General features: G+C 47.8%; 1 pseudogene; it reads left to right on the top strand.

Moving 5' to 3' along the window:
• LOC115462307 overlaps window positions 1-23,192 on the top strand; it is a 759,864-nt pseudogene extending 736,672 nt beyond the window's left edge.
• Window positions 23,193-24,528: the final 1,336 nt, after the last annotated feature.

Genomic DNA, 24,528 nt, shown 5'->3' on the forward strand with positions numbered 1-24,528 from the left:
AAACAAGAACTGTAAATGTCAGCAACTCAACACTAACACTCTATTAATGACAACTAGAAGCTAATCACTTCATGGAATCATCACATATTGCTCAACGTAAATTCAAAAATGCTACTACAGCAAATTACTACTACTAGAACAAATCATAGGGTGTTAGCAGTTATGTCTTAACACATGAAAATATATAATCCACATTCAATCATACTACTATCAAATGCATGGCAAAAGCATCAGCAAAATTAGTCCTTAATATGAAAATTAAACGAAGATGCTGCATAGTGGAGAGTTACTCATGGTTGAACTCCACAAAATATAACAAAGTGAATGGTTGTGGACCTTGATAAATGATGGTATGTAAATGGACAACTTCTCACATCAAGAAGGCATCAAACAGGAACGATAATGGTCCACGTAATGGTGATGATGAAGAAAGTCTTCAAACATAAACATTGGACATAGTTCAAAAAGAAAGTCAATGAAATGTCCCAAAAACCAACAAACACATCCAAAACTTCACTTTCAGGAGCACTGTATCGGTTGAAATAAAAATAAAACCAAACAAATTCCCCCCCAACAAGAAGAATGATTCTTGGGCAAAGAAAAACTCCAACAGTCATGACTAAACAATAGAAATCATGAGGAACAAAGGGAAGGAATGTTGAAAACCACCAATGGATTAGAAGCAGGGCGTCAGGAACATCTTGAAGAACGACATCAGGAACGGAAACAAGATCAATCCGTTTGGCAACTGCACCGAATCTTCAAGATTTTGTTTTCCTGTTGCTGAAAAACAAAAGAAGATGAAGCTATTCTGCTTCACGGTTAGTTTGGGTGATTTCAACAATGCATGTATCTGGAACCAAATGACTGGGATGACATGGTCTCAGCTGATTGATGTGGACCCATTTAAGGTTATCTTCACCTTGAGAATTTTTTCGGGGGCGAATTTGGTAGGCCACAGGTGAAGCCTTTTCCACTATAGGGAAAGGACCATGCCAACTGGGCAGAAATTTCTTTTTTTTAACCTTATTTCTGGTAAAATTGAAATAGAATACCTTGTCGCCAATTTGGTACTCTCTGGAGGTAGTCCCTTGATCATAGTAGGCTTTTCTACCTCTAGCACTACTTTCCAAGTTCTTTTGGGCAAAGGCAAAGGCACTTTGCAAATGTTGACGCAAATGGGTGACATACTCATGAGCGGAAATAGCACTGGTCGCCGCATCTCAAGAAAGATATAGTAGAATTGGAAAAGGTGCAGCGAAGGGTGACTAAAATGATAGCGGGGATGGGACGACTTCCCTATGAAAAAAGACTAAGGAGGCTAGGGCTATACAGTTTGGAGAAGAGCCGGCTGAGGGGAGACACGATAGAGGTATATAAAATAATGAGTGGAGTGGAACAGGTGGATGTGAAGCATCTGTTCACGCTTTCCAAAAATACTAGGACTAGGGGGCATGCGATGAAACTACAGTGTAGTAAATTTAAAACAAATCGGAGAAAATATTTCTTCACCTAACGTGTAATTAAACTCTGGAATTCGTTGCCGGAGAAAGTGGTGAAGGCGGTTAGCTTAGCAGAGTTTAAAAAGGGGTTGGACAGTTTCCTAAAGGACAAGTCCATAAACCGCTACTAAACGGACTTGGAAAAATCCAAAATTCCAGGAATAACATGTATAGAATGTTTGTACGTTTGGGAAGCTTGCCAGGTGCCCTTGGCCTGGATTGGCCGCTGTCGTGGACAGGATGCTGGGCTCGATGGACCCTTGGTCTTTTCCCAGTATGGCATTACTTATGTACTTATGTAGCACTGGTGTTATGATTGGGGTCAGAACCCCTCTCAAACTTACCTCTTTCCTGGGGGTCAGCTTCTTAGCTGGCTTCTGTTTCTTTTCTCTGTCCTTTCTGAGCTGGCTCTGTCTCTCTGTGCTGGCAGCTTCCAGCAGCATGGCTCTAATTGTTTCACTATACTGCACCTGTGTGTGTTGCCTGAGTTGCTCTACTCTCTTTGGGTGTACTGGCTTCAAGTGCGTCACGGTTTTGCATTGGTGTGGGTTGGGCCTCTCTGGGTCAGTGTGCTGTTGCCTGGGGCTAGGGAGTGTGACATCATCAGGGTGGGCCTTGATAAGGAAGTGGTCTTGTTTCCTTCAGGGCCTTTGCAACAGTGTAGTTTGCTTTACGTAGGGTGGTGCAGTGTGCACTTCTGACTTTGTGTCTAGTTTCCCTGCTTGCTTTTGCTAAGGTCCAGGTTAGTGTTAGTGCAGTGTGCACTGGTGTCTGTGTGTTTAGCTTTCCTGCTTTTCCCTTTGGTTCCCCTGCTTCTCCCTCTTGGTTTTGGAAGCATTGCTGTGTGTAGGGCTTTGGAAGCTCTGTTGCTGATAGAAGTACTTCAGGGTTTGGTGTTGTTAGGAACACTGCAGTTTGCTGTTAGAAGTACTTCTGGTGTTTGTGCTATTGGGAGCATTGCAGTCTTTGCTGTTGGTGTTTGGTGATTTAGAAGCACTTTTGGCTTATGTGTTAGCTTCCCTGTTTTTTCCTTGTGGCTCCCCTGTCTTCCCATTTAGTGCTAGGAGCTCTTCTGGTTGCTTGCCAGAGTAGTGCTTAGGAAGCACCTGGTTAGTTGTGTATCTAGCTTGCTAGAGCAGTGCTTAGGTAGCTTGTTAGTTTTGTGTTTAGCTTGTTAGTGTAGAGTTCTGCTTGTAGCTTGGTGCTTAGTAGCACCTGTGTTAGCTTTGTGTTTAGTTCCCTGTTCTGTTAGTTTAGGGCTTAGGAAGGCCCTTTCTTGAGCAGGGCTTAGGAGCTCCTGTTTAATATAGGGCTTAGGAAGTCCTTTTGTCAGTTTTCAGTTAGGAACACTCCTGCTGGTTTAGGGCTTGGGAGCACGTAGATCAGTTTAGGTTTAGGAGCACTTCTGTTTCCAGTCCTGGTCCCTGTGTCATCCGGTATCCAGTAAGTCCTGCCGGCTACTCGAACCCAGGAGCTCAACTTCTGGGGGGCTTAGTAGCTAAGTGCAGGTGAAGCTGTACAGACCAGTCCAGTGTGCTCCAGTCCAGGGTGTTCCGGTCCGGTGTGTTCCAGTCTGGTGTGCTCCAGTCCAGTGTGTTCCGGTCCGGTGTGTGTTCCAGTCCTATGTCCTCGTCCGGGGGATTCCAGTCCATGTGTTCCGGTTCGCTGGGCAGTGCCTGCAGTCCCTGCTGGTGTGCTTACCCAGTGTTGGTTGGTGGGTTTTGCCTGCTGCTGTCGCTCCTCGGCAGCAGCCCAAGGGCTCACGTTTGCTCCAGAGCCCGGCCTCGCGGGCTCTGAACCTGAGAACCTGACAACTGGACAAGTTCACATCATTCGTCCTGTAAAGCAAATGAATTGGTAACATCATTTCCCTCCCCGTCATCATCTCAAAAGGTGACACTCCCGTAGAACGGTGGGGCGTGGCACGGCGTGGCACGAATGGCCATGAGGACCAATGGTAACTTCATGTCCCAATCCTTACCTGAAGTTGATACATACTTTTTCAAGATGGTGATGATGGTACGATTAGCCCTTTCCACTTGTCCTGAGGACTGAGGTCGGTAGGCAATGTGCAGTTTAATCTTCACGCCTCGCATCTTCCACATGTGTTGGATTGCTTCTGCTGTAAACTGAGATCCTTGGTCGGAATCCACTCTCATGGGCAGACCCCAACGACTGAACACATGATTCAGTAGCAATGTAGCCGTAGTTTCGGCCGTGCAATTGGGTGCCGGTAGACACTCCACCCACTTGATGAACAGGCAGGTGACAGTCAACATGTACTTGTTGCCTCGGGTGGATCGAACCACAGGTCCCACCCAATCGATCTGGATATCTGACCAGGGCATAGCAATACCCTTCTTCCTGAGTGGTGCTCGATGAGATGGAGAAGATGGCTGGAAACGACAACAGGTCAGACAACCTCAAGTATACAGCTGCACATCTTGATGCATGTGTGGCCAATAAGCCACTTGCTTCAAGGTCTCATAGGTGATGCCTTCACCTCGATGTCCTGCACATGGTTCATCATGAGCATGTTGCAGCATGATGCCACGATGAGGCACAACCCATTGCTCAATGCCATGCTTACTCGTCCAAATAAGCAGGTCCTGACAGATCTTGAACTTCTTTCTGGATGTATAGAGTATCCTCAGTTCTTCGGCTTGACATTCCTCTTCGGTCAATGGATGTTCTTGCGGATTCTGGATGTACTCATAAAATCGTCCAACTACTGGATCAGATTTCTGAGCTGTGACAAGATCAAATGATGGGACTTCACTGCACCACTGGAACACGGGAGTCTCATTCGACTGTTTTGTTTGCCGTCGGGTGACAGCATGAACTGTCAATGTCTCAGACTCTGAGAACTGCCATAATTCTCCTGTGAGTGTTCCTTCCTTGGCAAGTTTGTCTGCTAAGTCGTTCCCTATCTTGTCAGGACTATCAACTTTGGCATGGCCCTTAACCTTCTTCCAATAGATGGTCATGTCATGGTCCCATACCAGCTGATCTAAGGCCAGAATCAAACTTCCATGATGTACCGGTTTTCCTTTCGAGTTTAGCATGTTGTTCTGCTTCCAGTTGGGTAGATGAGACACAAAGTTCTGTCTCACATAATCTGAATCAGTGCATATGACTAATTTCCTAATTCCTTTCTGAACTACAGACTGTACTGCCACCAAAGCTGCAACTATCTCGGCATACTGGTTCGTTTGTGAACCCAAACTGTGCTTCAAAGTATCCTCTGGAACGGTTGGATTCCATACCACTCCCACACCTGCAACCAACTCCTGATCTGTATCACGGCGGTAGGCACAACCATCCACATAGACTTTGGGCATGGTAGCACAAATCTTCTCATCATACAGGTGGTGTCGATGAGGTTCTATCTCTGATGGTGGGATATCTGTTTCAGGACTACCTGCAAGGGAATCATGTCCTGCGCAGTCATGCAGATCAGCCATACCTTGGGCTACTACATTGCGATGTTTTTGAGCATACCTTACCTCTAGAGGCCATCCTTGAAGAGCCAGTGTCCAGGAGACTATCCTACTGTTGGACACCCAACCAGATTTGATCCGGTCGCTCCCCAGGAAACCGACAATTTGATGACACGTTTCCACAATTAGCTTCTCCCCTTGGATGTAACTCCGGAAATGTTGCAGCGCCCACACCGTGGTCAACAAGGATTTCTCACAGTCTGAATACTTCTTTTCCACATCAGATAGGCCTTTGCTGGCATAGGCCACAACCCGCTTATCAGAATCATATTTCTGATACAAGACAGCATTCATGGAGTGATTGGAGTATCCCAGGTCAACGTAGAACTCAAGACCCCCCTCAGGGTATGCGAGGCATGGAAAGCGGCTAAGCTGATCCTTCAGCTCCTGCATAGCAGATTCCTGCTCTGGACTCCAAGTCCAGGGTACATCCTTCTTGACCAATGGTCGGGTGATCTCTGCATACTCATCTATGAACTGCCTGGAGTAATTGCATATTCCCAGAAAGGAACGAAGTTCTGTGAGATTGGTAGATTGTTTCAGTTGTTGTAAGGCCTGTACTCGCTTCTTCTGAGGTCGCAGACCCTCAGCAGAAATTTCATACCCTAGGTAATTCAGAGATTTCTTGCCAGGGTCAATTTAGCTCCAGCATTTGTCAACTGTCTGAAAACATGCTCAATCTCTGACAAATGTTCTTGAAAAGTAGGGCTTTTGATCAAAATATCATCCACATAGACTCAGTTCCTCGAGCTTCAGCATCGGGAAGTGCTTTGTGTAGGAAGATGTTGAATTCAGCCAGTGAATTGAGAAAACCAAAGGGAGTTCTGTTCCACGTGTACTGTTTCTTCCCAAAGGTGAAAGCCAGTTTATACTGATCATGTGGATGTACAGGTACGGTCCAAAACCCCGATGCCAAGTCTAAGCTGGTGAAATAGTTAGCCCCTTTGATGGTAGCAAGACTCTGATCCAGTGGAGCCATAGGCCACCTGGACAACGGTACTCGCTTATTCAGCTGACGGTAATCCAGTGCAATTCTCCAGCTGTTGTTCTTTTTCAAGATGGGCCACAGAGGGGAGTTGTATGTGCTGTTGCATTGCCTAATGATGCCCCTGGCCTCCAAGGTATTGAGAATCTCTTGCACGGATTCATAGGAAGCCAATGGAATCTTATACTGGCGCACAAAGACAGGCTTACTATTTGGTTCTGTAGGCACTCTGGTGACGTGCAGGTCTGTAAGGCCACAATCATTCGAGTCTACAGCAAAATGTTCCTTGTATTTGTACAGCAACTCAGTCAACTGCATCTTCTCTGTGTCAGTAGTACAAGCATCCGCCTGTTCCACTTGATCTTTCACCATAGCATCAAACTCTGAGAAGGCTGGTTGGATGGAATTTCCACCTGCTCTTCAATGTCCTCCTGCAGAGAGGAAGTTTCCACAGAATTCACCACTCTAGACTTCTGGGGTTGAGTCATCCTTCTGGACAATATCAAGAAGTCGTCTTCCAACTGCACTTGTGAACACGTTGCATCATATGGCCAAATGAACTCTAGAGAGATGAGGCCTCTGGGAGAGGTAAACAGACATTCAGTTGTCTCCCCCCCAGCAGGTGCTCCAAGAGGGAGGCAGCCTGCCAATAATAGGCAAACTTACCTCGACATCAGGAAAAGACTTTCCCACCAGAAATCCAAAAGGGTCTCCTGCAGACACAAGAACTTCATCTGACTGCAGGTTGGTGACCAACAAGTGAAAAGAAGTACCAGTCACCTCCAAACATGGCAAAACACAGGTGGACAACCCTAGGTCACAAAAATAAGAGTGAGGGTTGAAGAACACCACTTTGTCCAGTAGACGCTGACCCTGTGCAAGGCGGAGCTTGAGGGAGAAATCCCGCACTCTGGCCGGAATGGTCACATCTGTATCACAGACTACTTCACAGACCTGGGGTATGGTCTGTCCAGACTTCAGGCTAACAGACGTAGCTTCAGCTTCCACTGGGTTGCCATCAAGTCGACTCCACAAGACAAGGTTCACCAGATCCACATAGACTCCCAGGCGTACGAGGCAATCGGAACCTAAACATAAGGACTCCTGTAGGCCTTTGACAACCGAGAAGCTGTGGGTGAAAGACTTCTGTCCCACAGTCAAGGGCAGTCTGCACATTCCCACAAGCGTCTTGGCACCTTGTCCAGGTACCTGCACAGAAGTGGACGAACCCTTGCTGAAGGGTAGCTGCAGAGACTTGCGAAGACGGGAAAACAGAGTGTCACTTATGAAGGAGACGTCGCTAGGCAACAGCAAAGTGGACTGAAATGTCTGGATGTCCGCTATCTGGACAGGAATGATGTAAGCATCATCCTGCTGTTGGATGTCAATCAACTTGCGAGGATGTGGTGGGTCAGGACTGGAGGTGGAAGCAGCCATCTTATTGTACCAAGATGTCATAGGCTTGTATAGGCCAAGACCAGCTTAGGCAAGATCACAGGGAAATACCCCTACAGGGTCCCAAAGCCCGGTGGGCTCTCTCTAATTTTACACTATCTGGAGCCACAGGCGCCTCTATTGTGGAAAGTAGCAAGCTCACCACTTGTTGGACCACCATCTCACTATCTTGATATGTTGGAGTTTCCAGGAGACCACGGAACCGCAGATTATGGCGCCAGCTTCTGTTTTCTAGGTCCTCTAATTTATCAGCTATTTGTTGCTGACCAATGTGGATGTCCGTGATCTGCCTGTCCATGGATCCCATCGCCTCTGCTTGTTCATCGATCCGTCCTTCGGCCTCCTCCACCTGGTTCCCCAGCTCCCTGATCTTACCACGCAGGTCTGCACCCAGAGCTGCTAGGTCGGAGCGTACCGTCTTGAGGTCCGACCGGATCTCCTGTAGCCAGGTGCGGAGCTTAGGAAAAGCTCCTTCCTCGGAGCCTCTCATATCTTGCGTTTGAGATGCCTCTCCCAGAACCGGGTCTCCGATGTGGTCTCGTTCATCTAAGGCCTCCTCCACTTGTGCCACCATGTGCGTTTTGTTTGTGCTAGCTGTAAAAGCGAATTTGGTTAGGTCGACTGCTTCCGCACGGGCCTGCATCGCCGATTCAGGTTATCCACTCAAGGTGGATCTCAGTTTTGTCACACAGACAGGGCTCGGTTGTCTTAAGCCGGGGGGGGGGGGGGGGGGGGACGGGCTTGCTGAAAAAACGTTGCGAATGACTGGGAGCTCGGCGTTTAAGCAGTCATGCTTATCGGTGACGTCACTTCCTAGTCTTTTGTTTTTCCATTTGTATCCCACATTTTCCCACCTATTTGTAGGCTCAATGTGGTTACCGGAGAGGCGTTTGCAGACTCCAGTGTAAACAAATACAAAGTGATGTTGTGGCAAGATAAAGTTCATTTAGCACAACCACATTAGGGCATCGTATAATGGAAGAGTTGTGGCATGTCCATTACGTGCTTTAGTTTTGTTGTGTTGCAGAGATCAGGCATTTATGTTGGATCGGTTGGGTAACCTCCGCTCACAGGAGAAATCCCTCCTCTCAGTACCCTTCTCCACCACCGCCAACTCCAGGCTCCGCTCATTCTGCCTCGCCTCACCCTATGCTTGGAATAAACTTCCTGAGCCCTTATGCCAAGCCCCCTTACGCCATCTTCAAATCCTTGCTCAAAGCCCACCTCTTCAATGTTGCTTTCGGCACCTAACCTTTTAACCTTTCAGGAATCTAGACTGCCCCTATTTGACGTACATTGGTCCTTTAGATTGTAAGCTCCTTTGAGCAGGGACTGTCCTTCTATGTTAAATTGTACAGCGCTGCGTACCCTAGTAGTGCTTTAGAAATGTCAAGTAGTAGTAGTAGTAGTATGCCTTTTAAACAGGTTAGTTTTTAGTGTTTTCTGGAAGTTAATGTGGTCGTAGGTAGTTTTTAAAGGCTCTTGAGAATGCGTTCCACAGTTTGTGGGCTTATGTAGGAAAAAGGGGGATGCATAAGTGATTTGTATTTGAGTCCTTTGAAGCTTGGGTAGTGTAGATTTAGATACGTTCGTGTTGATTCGGATGTGTTCTAGATCGATAGGTCGTCAGGTCTGTCATATCTCAGGGCTTCACTGTAGATAATATTGTGAACCAATGTGCAGATTTTGAAAGCAATGCGTTCTTGATTAGGAGCAGTGGTAGTTTGTTCTTGCATCCACATAAATTCCATTGCAGTAGTCTACATGGCCTAGTACCATTGGATTGTATCAAGTTATGAAAAGTTTCCATCGGAAGAATTGTTTCACGTGTTTGAGTTTCCACATTTCTTTGTTGTGGATGTCACTTGGCTCTCTAGTGTTAAGTTGCGGTCCATTGTAACGCGAGAGATTTTCAGGCTGTAATCTGGGGTGTTGATAATTGTGAGGTTGTCGGCGCTGTGTTGGGATGAGACGACGAGACAGTGTGTTTTTTCTTTGTTGAGTTTTAGTTGAAATGCATTTGCCCAAGAGTCCATGATGCTCAAGCTGTTCTTGATTTCGTTGGTGATTTCTGTCAGTTTAGATTTGTAACGAAAGTATATTGTGACATCGTCTGCATAGATGAAAGGGTTAAGGCCTTGGTTGGATAAGGACTTGGCAAGTGGGGTCAACATTAGGTTGAAGAGGATCGGTGATAGCGGTGATCCTTGTGGTACCTCTGCAGTCTGCTTTCCAAGGTGATATGTTTGAGTTTGATTCTCCTTGATCCAGCTAAGTATGTTTCCACCAATCCCGACTTATCTAGTATCTATTAATATATTACGGTTTACCATGTCGAATGCACTAGACATGTCGAATTGGAGGAGGAGGATGTTTTTGGCCTGTTGCTATTTCCTGCTTGAATTTGGCTAGAGAGGGGAGTAGTACTGTTTCTGTGCTGTTGTAGGGGGCGAAAACCTGACTGTGATTCGTGTAATATTCAGAATTTGTTTATATAATCTGTAAGTTGTTTGGCTACCATACCATCAGTTTGACTGACAACGGAATGGATGCTACTGGACGGTAGTTAGTGATTTCATTGGTTTTTCTCTTTGTGTCTTTAGGTATCGGAGTGAGTAGGATGGGAAAATTAGGTTCTTACCTTGATAATTTTCTTTCCTTTAGTCACAGCAGATGAATCCATTAACTAATGGGTTGTATCCGCCTACCAGCAGGTGGAGATAGAGAACACTGGACGCCCAACCCCCACTGCCTTCAGTATATGAAATTTCCAAAGCAGAGTGAATAAGAAAGGCAAAATAACATAAACTTTCGTCACAGAGAACAAACGCCCCAGAACAGGAGCAATAACCAAACAAAGGAGGGACGTTATCAATCTCCTGCAATAAAAACAGTATGTAGAAACTCTGATAGCTTGTCTTCAAGTATTCCTGATGAGGCACAATGTCTGTATGCAACATCTGTACAAAAACTAAAGTCAGACAGGGAGGGATCATGGATTCATCTGCTGTGACTAAAGGAAAGAAAATTATCAAGCTAAGAACCTAATTTTCCCATCCTGTCATCAACAGCAGATGAATCCATTAACTGATGGGATGTACCAAAGCACTCCCTAAGTAGGGTGGGAACAGGCGACTCTGTGAGCAAGCACTTGCGCTCCAAAATGCACATCCTGCCGCGCTGCCACATCCAGCCTGTAATGCCACACAAAAAAGTGCTGAGAAGCCCAGGTAGCCGCACAACACATCGCTTGAAGAGAAAAGACATCCGTCTCAGCTCACGAAGAGGACATTGCCCTCATAGAGTGTGCTTTAAACGCTTCAGCGACAACCGCCCTGAAAGCAGATAAGCAGAAAAATGAGGTCCTAATCCAGCAGGCTATAGTGGCCTTAGACGCCGGAGACCCCCGTCGGGGACCTGCCAACAGAACAAATAATGATGAGAATTCCTAAACTCATTTGCAATCTGCAGATACTGCCACAGAGCCCTGCGGATATCCAAAAGGCACAATTGCCCAAAGGAGTCCGGAAACTCCTCCTTACAAAAGGAAGGAAGAAAAATGGGCTGGTTCAGGTGAAAAGCTGAAACCACCTCAGGCAGAAAGGAAGGCACCGTACGAACAGTTATCCCAGATTCCGAGAACTGTAGAAAAGGATCCCAACAGGAAAGAGCCTGAAGCTCAGAAACTCTTCGTACCGACGTCATTGCCACTAAAAAAAACTGTCTTGAGAGTCAGATCCTTCTCAGAAGCCCATTTAAGAGGCTCAAACGGAGATCGCTGGAGCGCCTTCAACACAAGCCCCAGGTTCCAAGCTGGACAGGGTGACCGCAAAGGAGGACGGAGACCAAGTGCTCCTTTGAGAAATCAGACAATATCCGCATGAGCAGCAAGGGACAAGCTGGAGACTTTCCCCTGGAAGCAGGCCAACGCTGCCACTTGAACTCGAAAGGAATTGTAGGCCAGGCCCTTTTGTAGCCCGTCCTGCAAAAAGTCCAGCAAAAGCGAGACTGTCGCCAGAGTCGGCGTGATAGACTTTGGAGTACACCACGCCTCAAAAGTGCGCCAGATCCGAGCATAAGTCGCAGAGGTAGTCCGCGTACGAACCTGCAAGAGCATGGCAATAGCCTTATTAGAATAGCCCTTTGTCCCTCAATGCGCCCTCTCAAGAGCCAGGTCGTAAGACCAAAGCATCAAGGATCTTCCATAGTCACCGGACCCTGAACTAACAAGTTCAGAAACTGAGGCAAAGGAAGAGGCGCGTCCACCAGCATCCGCCGGAGATCCGCGTACCACGGACGCCTTGGCCAATCTGGGATGATGAGAATCACCAGTCCCTCGGTGCAGGCGAATTCAAAGTAGTACTCGCCCTATCCAAGGGCCAAGGAGGGAACACATACAGGAGGCCGAGGGCCAAGGTTGAGCCAGGGCATCCAACCCCGCCGAGCGAGGATCTCTCCTTCTGCTGAAAAAAGCGAGGGACTTTGGCGTTTACGCTTGACCGCCATTGAGGTCCAAGCCTGGAGTCCCCCATTTGGCGCAAATCTGAAGCAAAACTTCTTCTGCCAGTTCCCATTCCACCGGGTCGAATTGATGTCTGCTGAGGAAATCGGCTTGTACTTTGCTATGACTGGCTATGTGAGCCACGGACAGCAGCTCTAGGTGGCGCTCGGCCCAGTCGCAGATCTGAGACACCTACGCAGCCAGGGCCCTGCACTGAGTGCCGCCCTGACGATTGATGTAGGGCCACGGCTGTCGTGTTGTCCGACAGAACTCGGCCCAGGAGGACCCTTCAGCGTCCTGTGGAAGGCTAGAAGAGCCTGGAAATATCGCTTTCAATTCCAAGCGATATGATTGAACCCATCCTGCTTCTGCGGTGGACCACAGACCCTGAGCATAGCGTCCCCGGCAATGAGCTCTCCAGCCCGAAAGGCTGGTATCCGTTATCACCAGACACCAACAAGGAAGAGCCAGTGGCATCCCCTGCCGCAGCATGCTGTCGGAAAGCCACCAATCCATATTGCGCTGGGCCGCAGGAAGCCACCTTAGTCTGCGTTGGTATTCTTGGGAAATCAGAGACCATTGCTGAAGCAGAGCAAGCTGCAGCAGCCTCAGCTCTCGCCCAGGGAACCACCTCTATCGATCCCAGGAGCTGAACAATGTATCAAGCTCGAGGGCGACACATCCGCAGGAGCAGGCGGACCTGATTCTGAAGCTTGAGACGCCTGTTGTCGGGAAGAAAAATGAACCCCGAAGCCGTGTCGAACCGGACCCCCAAATACCGAGAGACTGAGAGGGGGTCAGGTGAAGATTGAAACAACTCTGGCTGTGGCAAGTCGGCTTTCGTCTGCTGAATCCGCTTGATGAGCCCAGTCGTCGAGATAAGGGTGAACTCTGATACCCTCTCACCTGAGAAAGGCAGCCACCACTACCATCACCTTGGAAAACGTCTGAGGGGCTGTTGCCAGGCCGGAACGGCAAGGCGCAAACTGGAAATGTAGGCTCAATACCGCAAACCGGAGAAACCGCTGATGCGGCGGCCAGATGGTAATATGCAAATACGCTTCCTTGAGGTCCAGAGACATGAGAAACTCTCCTGGCTGTACCGCCGCAATGATGGAGTGCGGAAGTGTCGCACTCCTAAGGCCTCGTTGACTGCGTATGTCGAGTATAGATCTGAACAACCCGCCTTTTCGAGGCACCACAAAATAGATGGAGTAGCGACCACAGCCGCGTTCGGCGGGAGGAACCGGAACCACTGCTCCGAGCTTCAGCAACACCTGCAAGGTTTCGTTTACCACCGCCCGCTTGACAGCAGTACCGCATCGGGACTCCAAAAACGCGTCTCCCACCGAGGCAGCGAATTCTAGTCGGTAACCTTCTCTGATCAGGTCCAGGACCCACTGATCCGAAGTAATCTTGGTCCACTCCTCGAGAAAGAGGGAGAGACGACCCCCTACTGCGGGAACCGACGAGTGGACCGGCGCCCCATCATTGTGGAGGACGACCCTGAAATCATGGACGTTGCCCGGACGCCACAGCGCGTTTGTCCGAACTAAAGGAATTCCTCTGCGAGCCTCGCGAACACACGGCCTGGAAGAGGAGGGAAAAGAAGGACTTTTGGAAGAAGGCCTCGGCCTATCTTAAGGCAACTGTTGGGACTTAGTCCCCTAGGTCCTTTACAATCTTCTCCAAATCCTCCCCAAATAAAAGGCCCCAAAAGAGTAACCTCACCAGCTTTGTTTAGAGGCCATGTTAGCCGCCCAATGCCGGAGCCAAAGAAGGCAGCAGGCTGTAACCGCCACCGACATCTGCTTAGCCGAAGCTCTGACCAGATCATAAAAGGCATCAGCCAAAAAAGACAGGGCCGACCTCAGCGAGAGAACCTGCTCCGTCGGTGGGCTGCTCAACCGCCTGCTGCAACCAGGAAAGGCAGGCCCGGGTTGCATAGGAACTGCAAATAGCCGCCCGTAAGGAAAGGCCCGAGATATCAAAGGACCGCTTCAGCGCGGATTCCAGCCGCCGGTCCTGCATATCTTTCAAAGCGACCCCTCCCTCCACCGGGAGAATAGTCTTTTTAGTCATAGCCGTGACTAACGCATCCACTTTAGGCATCCCAAAGAGGGCCAACTGACTTTCACTTAGAGGGCAAAGGTGACACATGGCCCTGGCCACCTTCAAGGGACCATCAGGGTCAGACCATTGAGCTGAAATAAGTTCTTGGATGGAAGCATGCACAGGAAAAGCCTGAGAAGGCTTCTTAGTACTAGCCATCCTAGGATTAATAGAAGAGGCAGCGCCCTCGTCAGGATCTTCAATACAAAGGGCCTGTAAGGCATCAGAAATGAGAGCTGGCAGCTCGTCGCGGTGGAAAATACAAACCGCTTTAGGGTCATCCAACTCCTGTGGCAAGCAGCCACCCTCGTCTGGATCATCAGTCCGTGAGGGCCTGCCAGACCCCTCAGACTCCCCGAAACTAGACCACGGGGGAGAACAGAGTGAAGAGTCCCCCTCAGATGGGGTATTCACTCGTCTATGCTTAGCGTCAACCAAAAGCTCGGGGGAAGAAATAAAGGAATTGAAAGGAGTGCTCTTTTTAACATAAAAGCCTTCTGCATCAGCAGCACAAATTCAGGGGAGAAAAACTCACCCTGTACATCCGCCCCCACATTGGGTTAAGCAGAGGCAATAGCTCCTCTAGAAACCTTGAAACGAGGCGTCCCCCTGCGCTCAGACTCCTCCGCAACCGCGAGGGTCAAGTCATGCGGCGCCTCCAAGATGGCGCCCGCTGCCAACTCCGGTGGGCGGGAAGAATCACCGCCCGCCATGCTCGTGCCAGCATTAGCATCTAGGCAGCATGTTCTGCAAAGCCCCACTGCTGATCTGCGTTTCCCACAGTGGGAGCAGCGCTTAACCCCTTCAGCAGCCATCGCCAAAACTTACCCCGCATGGAGCGCTGTCAGCGGGAGCCTTCCCAGAGGAGCTGGGCACCACTCTCACCTCAGAAGACCGAGTCAAACGAGCTTCGGTCAAGCTGCACCGAACCAGTAGCTCTGGAGAAAGCCTCTCTCTCTTTTTTTTACTGTGAGGAAAGATGGAGGCAGGCAGCCACAGAGGAACTCTGGAGGGAGGGGGAATGGGGTAAGGCAGGGACAGGGCAAACCAAGTATGCCTTTAAAGTGGGCACCACCAGCCACAACACCCCCTGCTCTACTGGCAAAGCACAGGAGCCACCCCAGGCAGAAATCCAGGCGCTGAGAAGCGAGGTCCACACCTGCTGGGAGATAGAGATATACTGAAGGCAGTGGGGGGTTGGGCGTCCAGGAACACCATGTGCTTTCAGTGTTCTCTATCTCCATCTGCTGTTGATGACAAGGAAATTGCCATTTTCCTTAGGGAAGAGACCTTGCTGAAGCATGTAGTTTAGGTGGGATGTGAGGTCTGCTACGAAGCGGTCAGGGGTGCATTTCATTAGGTAGTTGGGGCAGGTATCTAGTTTACAGTGAGTGTTGGAGAACCTGCTGATCGCCTGTGCATAGCCATTTAAAACAGATGACTCTGCAGAATTCCTACACTGAGCTCTTCTCCCCCCCTCCCAGGGCCGGTCTTAAGCCGAGGCGACCGAGGCGGCCGCATAGGGCCCCGCGCTTAGGGGGGCCCCGCGCGGCGCGCCTCAGTCAGCCTCTTCCTGCCCGCAAGGATCTTTATTTTTCTTTTAACTTTACCCTCCGTCGCCGCCTCGCCAGAATCCGAGCGTCACTAAAAGCGCTCCTCCTCTCCCGAGTCCCCCGACGTCTCTAGCAGAACTGGAGCTCTTCTGATTCGTTCATTCTCAGTGTCCCGCCCTCGAGGGCGGGACACTGAGAATGAACGAATCAGGAAGAGCTCCAGTTCTGCTGCGTTCTGCTAGAGACGTCGGGGAGACTCGGGAGAGGAGGAGCGCTTTTAGTGACGCTCGGATTCCGGCGATGGAGGCGGGTAAGTTTAAAAAAAAAAAAAAAGCCATCCTTGGTTGGGGGCTGAAAAGAGGGCGCCAGGGCGGGCAGGCAGTTGAACGTCGGGAGCGGGAGGGTAAGGGAGAGAGGAGCATGGATGGGAGGGCTCAGGGAGAGATGGGAATGGCTGGATAGGATGATGCATGGAATGGAGGGGCAGGGGAGAGGAGCATAGGAGGCATGGGGTGGGAGGGGGCTCAGGGAGAGAGGGGATTGCTGGATAGGGATGATGAATGGAGGGGGCAGGGGGAGAGGAGCATGGATGGGAGGGGGCTCAGGGAGAGATGGGAATGGCTGGATAGGGATGATGAATGGAGGGGGCAGGGGAGAGGAGCATGGATGGGAGGGGGCTCAGGGAGAGAGGGGAATTGCTGGATAGGGATGATGAATGGAGGGGGCAGGGGAGAGGAGCATGGATGGGAGGGCAGGGCTCAGGGAGAGAGGAGAAATTGCTGGACATGGAGGGCAGGGGAGAGAGGAGAAATGTTGGGCAGGAATGGAGGGAAGGAAAGACAAAGGAAGGAGATGCACATGGAGATGGTAGACAGGACACATAAGGACACAGGAGGATGGTGGACATGGTGAGAGAAAAAATATCAAATGGAAAGAAGACACTGCATAAAACAGAAGACACTGGGACCAAAGCGAATAGAAAAACTAAATGATCAGACAACAAAGGTAGAAAAAAGTATTTTATTCAGAATTTATTAACTGGAATATGTCAGCTTTTGGAAATATGCATTTGTGATGTTTTTCATGTAAGTTTAAATTTTTCTAGTATTGCTGCATGCTGAGTCTGACTTCTTGAGGTAACGTTCCAGTTTATTTTGCCTTCATATCTGTTGTGTCATGTGTTTTTCATGCGTGATCAAGGTGCAGTATCCTGCTAGCATGTAGCATTTGCAGCCCTTTTTGTTTTGTTTTTTTCATGAGGTAGTGTATTGGTGTTTTAGAGCCTGGTGTAATTACAGTGCTGTCTTTCCACGCATAAGGTTGTAGCTCGTCCTGTCCTTGGAATTAGTGCTGTTATGGTTTGGTAAGGTTATGAGTGTGTTTTTGCACAAGTTTGTGTATAGTGTTTTGCAGTGGAGAGATTGTGTGTCCGCACCTCTGACCCCCCCCCCCCCCCCCCCCCCCGGGGTTATGAGAATTGGAACTACTAATTGTAGTGGACTTGAACTGAATAATTTCTGGGGGGGGTTCATGATAGCATTGTGCTTATTATTTCAATCAGTTTTTCTGTACAAGTTTAGCTTGGGCTGGGGGCGGGGCTATGATGGGGCCCCACCAAATTGGTCTGCATAGGGCCCCGCACTTGCTAAGACCGGCCCTGCCCCCTCCCCCCCCCCCCCACACCCAAGTCATTTCCTACCCTCTCTAGCCTTGGGCTTTTTTTTAACCGATCGTCGCTTCTTTCTTAGATCAGGTCTGGAATGAAGAAGTTAGAGCAGCAAACGGATGTGCACCTGGACTGTTCCCACCAAGGACTCTCCCTCCTCCCACCCTCCCCGGTCATTTCCCACCCTCTCTGGCTTTTTTACCGATCGTCTCTTCTTTCTTACGGCTGGAACGAGGAAGTTAGAGCAGCAAACGGATGTGCACAGAGGACAGAATATCTTTTCATAGGTAGAGCAGTCATTTGTTATAAATCATAATCAGTACGTCATTTTGAGGGACTGAATTAGGTTCAAACCTAGTTTGGTGGGTTGGGGGGCATTAGTCACCCCCTCTCATGAACTGCATGTCTGGAAGGGGGAAAGGATGTGTAAAAGATAATGTTGGGGGGGGGGGTGAGGGGGTACGATCTGGAAGAGAAAAGAGGGGGAGATTACTTGCCTTATGTGTTTTGTATTTTTTGAGTTCTGGGTGGGAATTGTCCACATGGGACTTGGTGGGTAGGAAGTGTCCAGGCGGAACTGACATAGAGTCCTCATCACAAACAGAAGTAGGAGAGCATTTGCATGTTGGTCTGTGTGCTGTTCCTTTGCCGCACTGGCTCTGACTGCTGAATTTGAGCCTTGGGGGACACCGTAGAACCTCACGGTTCAAATTCAGCAGTCAAAGTCGTTGTGACAGAGGCGCAGGATCTAGCCGGCATCAATCTTCTTGCTTCTTCATCTGTGTAGAGCATTGGGGAACAAGGGAAATGAAAGGTAATGAACAGAACAAGTTAGGTGGTGCAGCGAGAGGGCAGGTGCATACTAGGGGTTGAGGGAGAGATTGGGGAGTGAGGAGAGAGAGAGAGGAGATGAAAAGGGCAAGTTGAGGAGGGGGTGCTGCAGGAGGGGCAAAGAGGAAAAGCTGGGGGTGTCAGGGGTGAAACGTGGCTGAATTTTGGGGATTCCATAGGACAGGAGAAGTTCCGTATGGGAGGGAGGGAGGGAGACAGCTGGTGATATGTATTGGCAATATTCACAAATGGGCAGATGATCAAAAGCCCCGTGCTGTTCCAAACAGCGCTCTAAAAGTAGTGCTGGAAGAGCAGGGGGCTTTACTGGACCTCTGATCAGAGATAATTGCATGCAAATTTGAGCATGGGGTAGACAGTCCTCCCGCACTTGTTTGACAAGTCTGGGTTGTCAAAAGGTGGTCTCCTTCCATCGGCGCGGTATGAAGCCCAGCGCATCCCAGAGGAGGCAACCTCCCTCTTCCAACTGAAGGTAGGGGGATAGGGAAGGGCCATTAGATCACCAGGTGGGGTGGGGGAGATTAACCTGTGACCCATTGGGCCACCAGAGACATCTGGGGGGGGGGGGGGTATGTGCAGTATGAGAGAGAGCTCTGGGTGTTTTTACTGCTGGGGGGGGGGCTGCAGATTGACAGAGGTATGGGATTTGTATGCTCTGGGAGGAATGGAGAGGTGGGATTCTTGGAATGAGTAAAAAAAGAAATACAAGTTGGGGCAGAGAAACCTGCTGGGTGTAAGGGGGGGGGGGGGGTCAGCCTTCTTAGGGAGAGGTTCATACTAGTTGGAGACTGAGATTACTGAGGGGGTGGGGTAATCAAACCTGAGCTGGGAGACGGCTTAGGTGGAGTCAGTCCTGGAGAACAGAAGAGCTGGGTGTTAATGCCGGGGGGGGGGGGGGGGGGGAATTCTGCACAGTTACAACCCCAAAAAGAAAGGCAGGAGCTGAAATCTAATGCATTCTGAGCACCTCCCGTGTCCCTGACTGTGTTTCTGGTTTGTGTTTCAGATGCGGGTGACATTTGAGGACGTCTCTGTCTCTTTCTCCCAGGAGGAGTGGGAGTATTTAGATGAGGAGCAGAAGGAGCTTTGGAGGGAGGTGATGAAGGACAACTATGAGATCCTGATGTCTCTAGGTAAGGGTTTCCCGTTATTCTTAAAATCTCTTCTCAGGAGTGACTGGCAATGGGTGAGTCTCACTACAGGAAGCCGGTGAGACTGATAATGAGTGATGGCGAGATGACATTGGTACCTGGGGTGGGTCTGTTTCTAAGATTCTTCTGTTTTCATTGGAGTATTGTTTCGATTCCTGTCTGTAAAACCTTCAATAACTATGACTCTGGCATTCTTAGGGTATCCTATACTTTGTTTATCACAATTGCTTATTCGGCGGGACTTGGGGGTGTCTGATGACCTTAAGGTACTTTAATGAAGAAGTTGGTTCGGCAGCTGACATAGCGATAAGCGAAAGTCATTAAGCATACCGAACATCAGGAGCCTTTTCCTCCTGGCGAGGGAAAAAATACACAATAAGAAATAAACATAAAAATATACTTACTAAATTAGCCTGAACATAGACGGTAAAGAATAGAACTTGTTTTAAGTAAAATATAACTTATTAATGGCAAGTTTGCAATCAGATATCTATTCTCATATCTACAATAACTAAGCTTCTGTAACAAATGTATGATTGGCTAATGGTGAATCTCTTCCTGTGAACTTCAGGATCAGGTAACGCCCAAATTAGTTTATCTGGGGAACAAGCACCCTGAAGGTTTAGCCTTGCATCTTGCAGCCTGTCTGATAAAGAGCAGTTATAGGGCTAAACGATATCTATGTACAAAGACCAAAAGGTGCTTTTAAATATCAACTTGAATATAATCATATATTCTGTATTCATCCCTGGTAGTGATTACCTTGGAAATGTATTCCCAACAGGGAGGGGGTGGAAAATTTACAATTTATTTATACAGATTTTTTATTGAACTCGTTAAACTGCTGTTCTCCTACAGTACTATACAATGCTCTGTTTTTATTTATTTAGAAAAAGATGACCCTAAGAACAGTACAACTACAGTAGATGAGAAAACCTTTATCAATAAAGGAAGCGTTACAAAACACCAGAAAAATGACACTGATGAGAGATTATCTGCATGTACTAGTCGTGACAAAAGCTTCAGTCAGGAAGAAAATGTCATAAGAAACGTCCCAATGCCCAAGAGAATCCACACAGGAGTGAAACCGTTCATCTGCACTGAGTGTAATAAAAGCTTCAGTCAGAAAGGACACCTCACCAGACACCAGAGAATCCACACAGGAGTGAAACCGTTCATCTGCACTGAGTGTAATAAAAGCTTCAGTCAGAAACCAAGACTCACAATACACCAGAGACTCCACACAGGAATGAAACCATTCATCTGCACTGAGTGTAATAAAAGCTTCAGTCAGAAGGCAAATCTCACAATACACCAGAGACTCCACACAGGAATGAAACCATTCATCTGCAGTGAGTGTAATAAAAGCTTCAGTCAGAAGGCAAATCTCACAAAACACCAGAGAATTCACACAGGAATGAAACCATTCATCTGCACTGAGTGTAATAAAAGCTTCAGTCAGAAAACAAGCCTCACAAAACACCAGAGAACCCACACAGGAATGAAACCATTCATCTGCACTGAGTGTAATAAAAGCTTTAGTCAGAAATCAAGCCTCACACAACACCAGAAAATCCACACAGGAATGAAACCATTCATCTGCACTGAGTGTAATAAAAGCTTTAGTCAGAAATCAAGCCTCACACAACACCAGAAAATCCACACAGGAATGAAACCGTTCAACTGCAGTGAGTGTAATAAAAGCTTCACTCACAAAATAAGCTTCACAATACACCAGAGCATCCACACAGGGATGAAACCATTCATCTGCACTGAGTGTAATAAAAGCTTCAATCACGAGCAATACCTCAAAAAACACCAGAGAATCCACAAAGGAATGAAACCATTCATCTGCACTGAGTGTAATAAAAGCTTCAGTCAGAAAGGACACCTCACCAGACACCAGAGAATCCACACAGGAGTGAAACCGTTCATCTGCACTGAGTGTAATAAAAGCTTCAGTCAGAAACCAAGACTCACAATACACCAGAGACTCCACACAGGAATGAAACCATTCATCTGCACTGAGTGTAATAAAAGCTTCAGTCAGAAGGCAAATCTCACAATACACCAGAGACTCCACACATGAATGAAACCATTCATCTGCAGTGAGTGTAATAAAAGCTTCAGTCAGAAGGCAAATCTCACAAAACACCAGAGAATTCACACAGGAATGAAACCATTCATCTGCACTGAGTGTAATAAAAGCTTCAGTCAGAAAACAAGCCTCACAAAACACCAGAGAACCCACACAGGAATGAAACCATTCATCTGCACTGAGTGTAATAAAAGCTTTAGTCAGAAATCAAGCCTCACACAACACCAGAAAATCCACACAGGAATGAAACCATTCATCTGCACTGAGTGTAATAAAAGCTTTAGTCAGAAATCAAGCCTCACACAACACCAGAAAATCCACAAAGGAATGAAACCATTCATCTGCACTGAGTGTAATAAAAGCTTCACTCAGAAGGGACACCTCACAATACACCAGAGAATCCACACAGGAGTGAAACCATTCATCTGCACTGAGTGTAATAAAAGCTTCAGTCAGAAGGTAAGCCTCACAATACACCAGAGAATCCACACAGGAGTGAAACCGTTCATCTGCAGTGAGTGTAATAAAAGCTTCAGTCAGGAGCAATACCTAAAAAAACACCAGAGAATCCACACAGGAATGAAACCATTCATCTGCACTGAGTGTAATAAAAGCTTCACTCATAAACCAAGCCTCACAGAACACCAGAGAATCCACACAGGAATGAAACCATTCATCTGCAGTGAGTGTAATAAAAGCTTCAGTCAGGAGCAATACCTCAAAAAACACCAGAGAATCCACACAGGAGTGAAACCGTTCATCTGCACTGAGTGTAATAAAAGCTTCACTCATAAACAAAGCCTCACAGAACACCAGAGAATCCACACAGGAGTGAAACCATTCATCTGCAGTGAGTGTAATAAAAGCTTCAGTCACGAGCAATACCTCAAAAAACACCAGAGAATCCACACAGGAGTGAAACCGTTCATCTGCACTGAGTGTAATAAAAGCTTCAGTCAGAAGGGAAACCTCGCAATACACCAGAGAATCCACACAGGAGTGAAACCGTTCATCTGCACTGAGTGTAATAAAAGCTTCAGTCGGAAGGTAAACCTCACAATACACCAGAATAAAGCCTTTTGCATGTACTGAGTGTGGTAGAAGCTTTTCTGTGAAAGAAGCACTCAGAACACACTGGAGAATCCACACAGGAATGAAACCATTCATCTGCAATGAGTGTAATAAAAGCTTCAGTCAGAAGGTAAACCTCACAATACACCAGAGAATCCATGCAGGAGTGAAGCCATTTAGATGTTCTGAGTGTGGTAAAACCTTCACTGATAAGGGACATCTCGCAAGGCACAACAGAGTTCACACAGGAGTGAAGCTATTTACATGTAGTGAGTGTGGTAAGAGCTTTTTTTAACAATGAAACACTCACTATGCACCAGAATAGCCATTGAGGAGTAAAGTACTGAGTGTGGCAAATGCTTCAGGTTGAAGAAATACATGATAAAGCACCAGAGAATCCACACAGGAGTGAAGCCATTTAAATGTTCTGAGTGTGGTAAAAGCTTCACTGAGAAGGGAAACCTGAGAAGGCACCATAGCTTTCACATGAGAGTGAAGTCATTTACATGTAGTGAGTGTGGTATGAGCTTCAATGACAGTGAAAAACTTGCCATACACCAGAGAATGCATTCAGGAGGAAAACTATTTCTGGCCACTGACTGTGGCAAAAGCTTCTGTAATGGAAATCAAGATCATTCTATATGTATATATATTGCTTTTCCTTTACATTTGTTATAGAATTACATGCTGTAGAAAGATAGAACTACTACTACTACTACTTAGCATTTCTATAGCGCTACAAGGCGTACTCAGCGCTGCACAAACATAGAAGAAAGACAGTCCCTGCTCAAAGAGCTTACAATCTAATAGACAAAAAATAAAGTAAGCAAATCAAATCAATTAATGTGAACGGGAAGGAAGAGAGGAGGGTAGGTGGAGGCGAGTGGTTACAAGTGGTTACCAGTCAAAAGCAATGTTAAAGAGGTGGGCTTTCAGTCTAGATTTAAAGGTGGCCAAGGATGGGGCAAGATGTACGGGCTCAGGAAGTTTATTCCAGGCGGAGGGTGCAGCAAGACAGAAGGCGCGAAGTCTGGAGTTGGCAGTAGTGGAGAAGGGAACAGATAAGAAGAATTTATCCATGGAGCGGAGTGCACAGGAAGGGGTGTAGGGAAGGACGAGTGTGGAGAGATACTGGGGAGCAGCAGAGAGAGTACATTTATAAGGTTAGTAGAAGAAGTTTGAACAGGATGCGAAAACGGATAGGGAGCCAGTGAAGGGTCTTGAGGAGAGGGGTAGTATGAGTAAAATGACCCTGGCGGAAGATGAGACGGGCAGCAGAGTTTTGAACCGATTGGAGAGGGGAGAGGTGACTAAGTGGGAGTCAGCAAGAAGCAGATTGCAGTAGTCTAAATGAGAGGTGACAAGGGTGTGGATGAGGGTTTTGGTAGAGTGCTTGGAAAGAAAGGGGGGATTTTACGGATGTTGTAAAGAAAGAAACAACAGATCTTGGCGATCTGCTGGATATGAGCAGGTGGCATTGAGACATCCAGACAGCAATGTCAGACAAGCACGCTGAAACTTTGGTTTGGATGCAAGGTGAGATATCAGGGGTAGAAAGGTAGATTTGGGAGTCTTCAGCATAGAGATGGTAGGAAAAGCCATGGGATGAGATTAATGAACCAAGGGAAGAAGTGTAGATAGAAAAGAGGAGGGGACCAAGAACAGAACCCTGAGGTACGCCGACAGGCAGAGGGATAGAAGTAGAAGAGGATCCACCAGAGTGAACACTAAAGGTGCGGAAGGAAAGGTAGGAAGAGAACCATGAAAGGACAGAGCCCTGGAATCCAAGTGAGGACAGGGTATTGAGAAGTATGCTGTGATCGACAGTGTCAAAAGCAGCGGAAAGATCAAGAAGAATGAGGATGGAATATTGACCTCTGGATTTAGTCATTGGAGACTTTAGTAAGCGCAGTTTCGGTTGAGTGGAGAGGGCGAAAACCAGATTGTAGTGGGTCAAGAATAGCATGTGAGGAGAGAAAATCAAGGCAGCGGTGGTGAACAGCTAGGAGACTTCCTGCACTCTCATATTGTTTTGGTATTTCAGACTGGCCTCTTAAACAGCTGCTAAAACTAGGGGGACCTTTT

The sequence above is a fragment of the Microcaecilia unicolor genome, chromosome 1 (genome assembly GCF_901765095.1).
Source record: "Microcaecilia unicolor chromosome 1, aMicUni1.1, whole genome shotgun sequence".
NCBI classification, from domain to species: domain Eukaryota; kingdom Metazoa; phylum Chordata; class Amphibia; order Gymnophiona; family Siphonopidae; genus Microcaecilia; species Microcaecilia unicolor.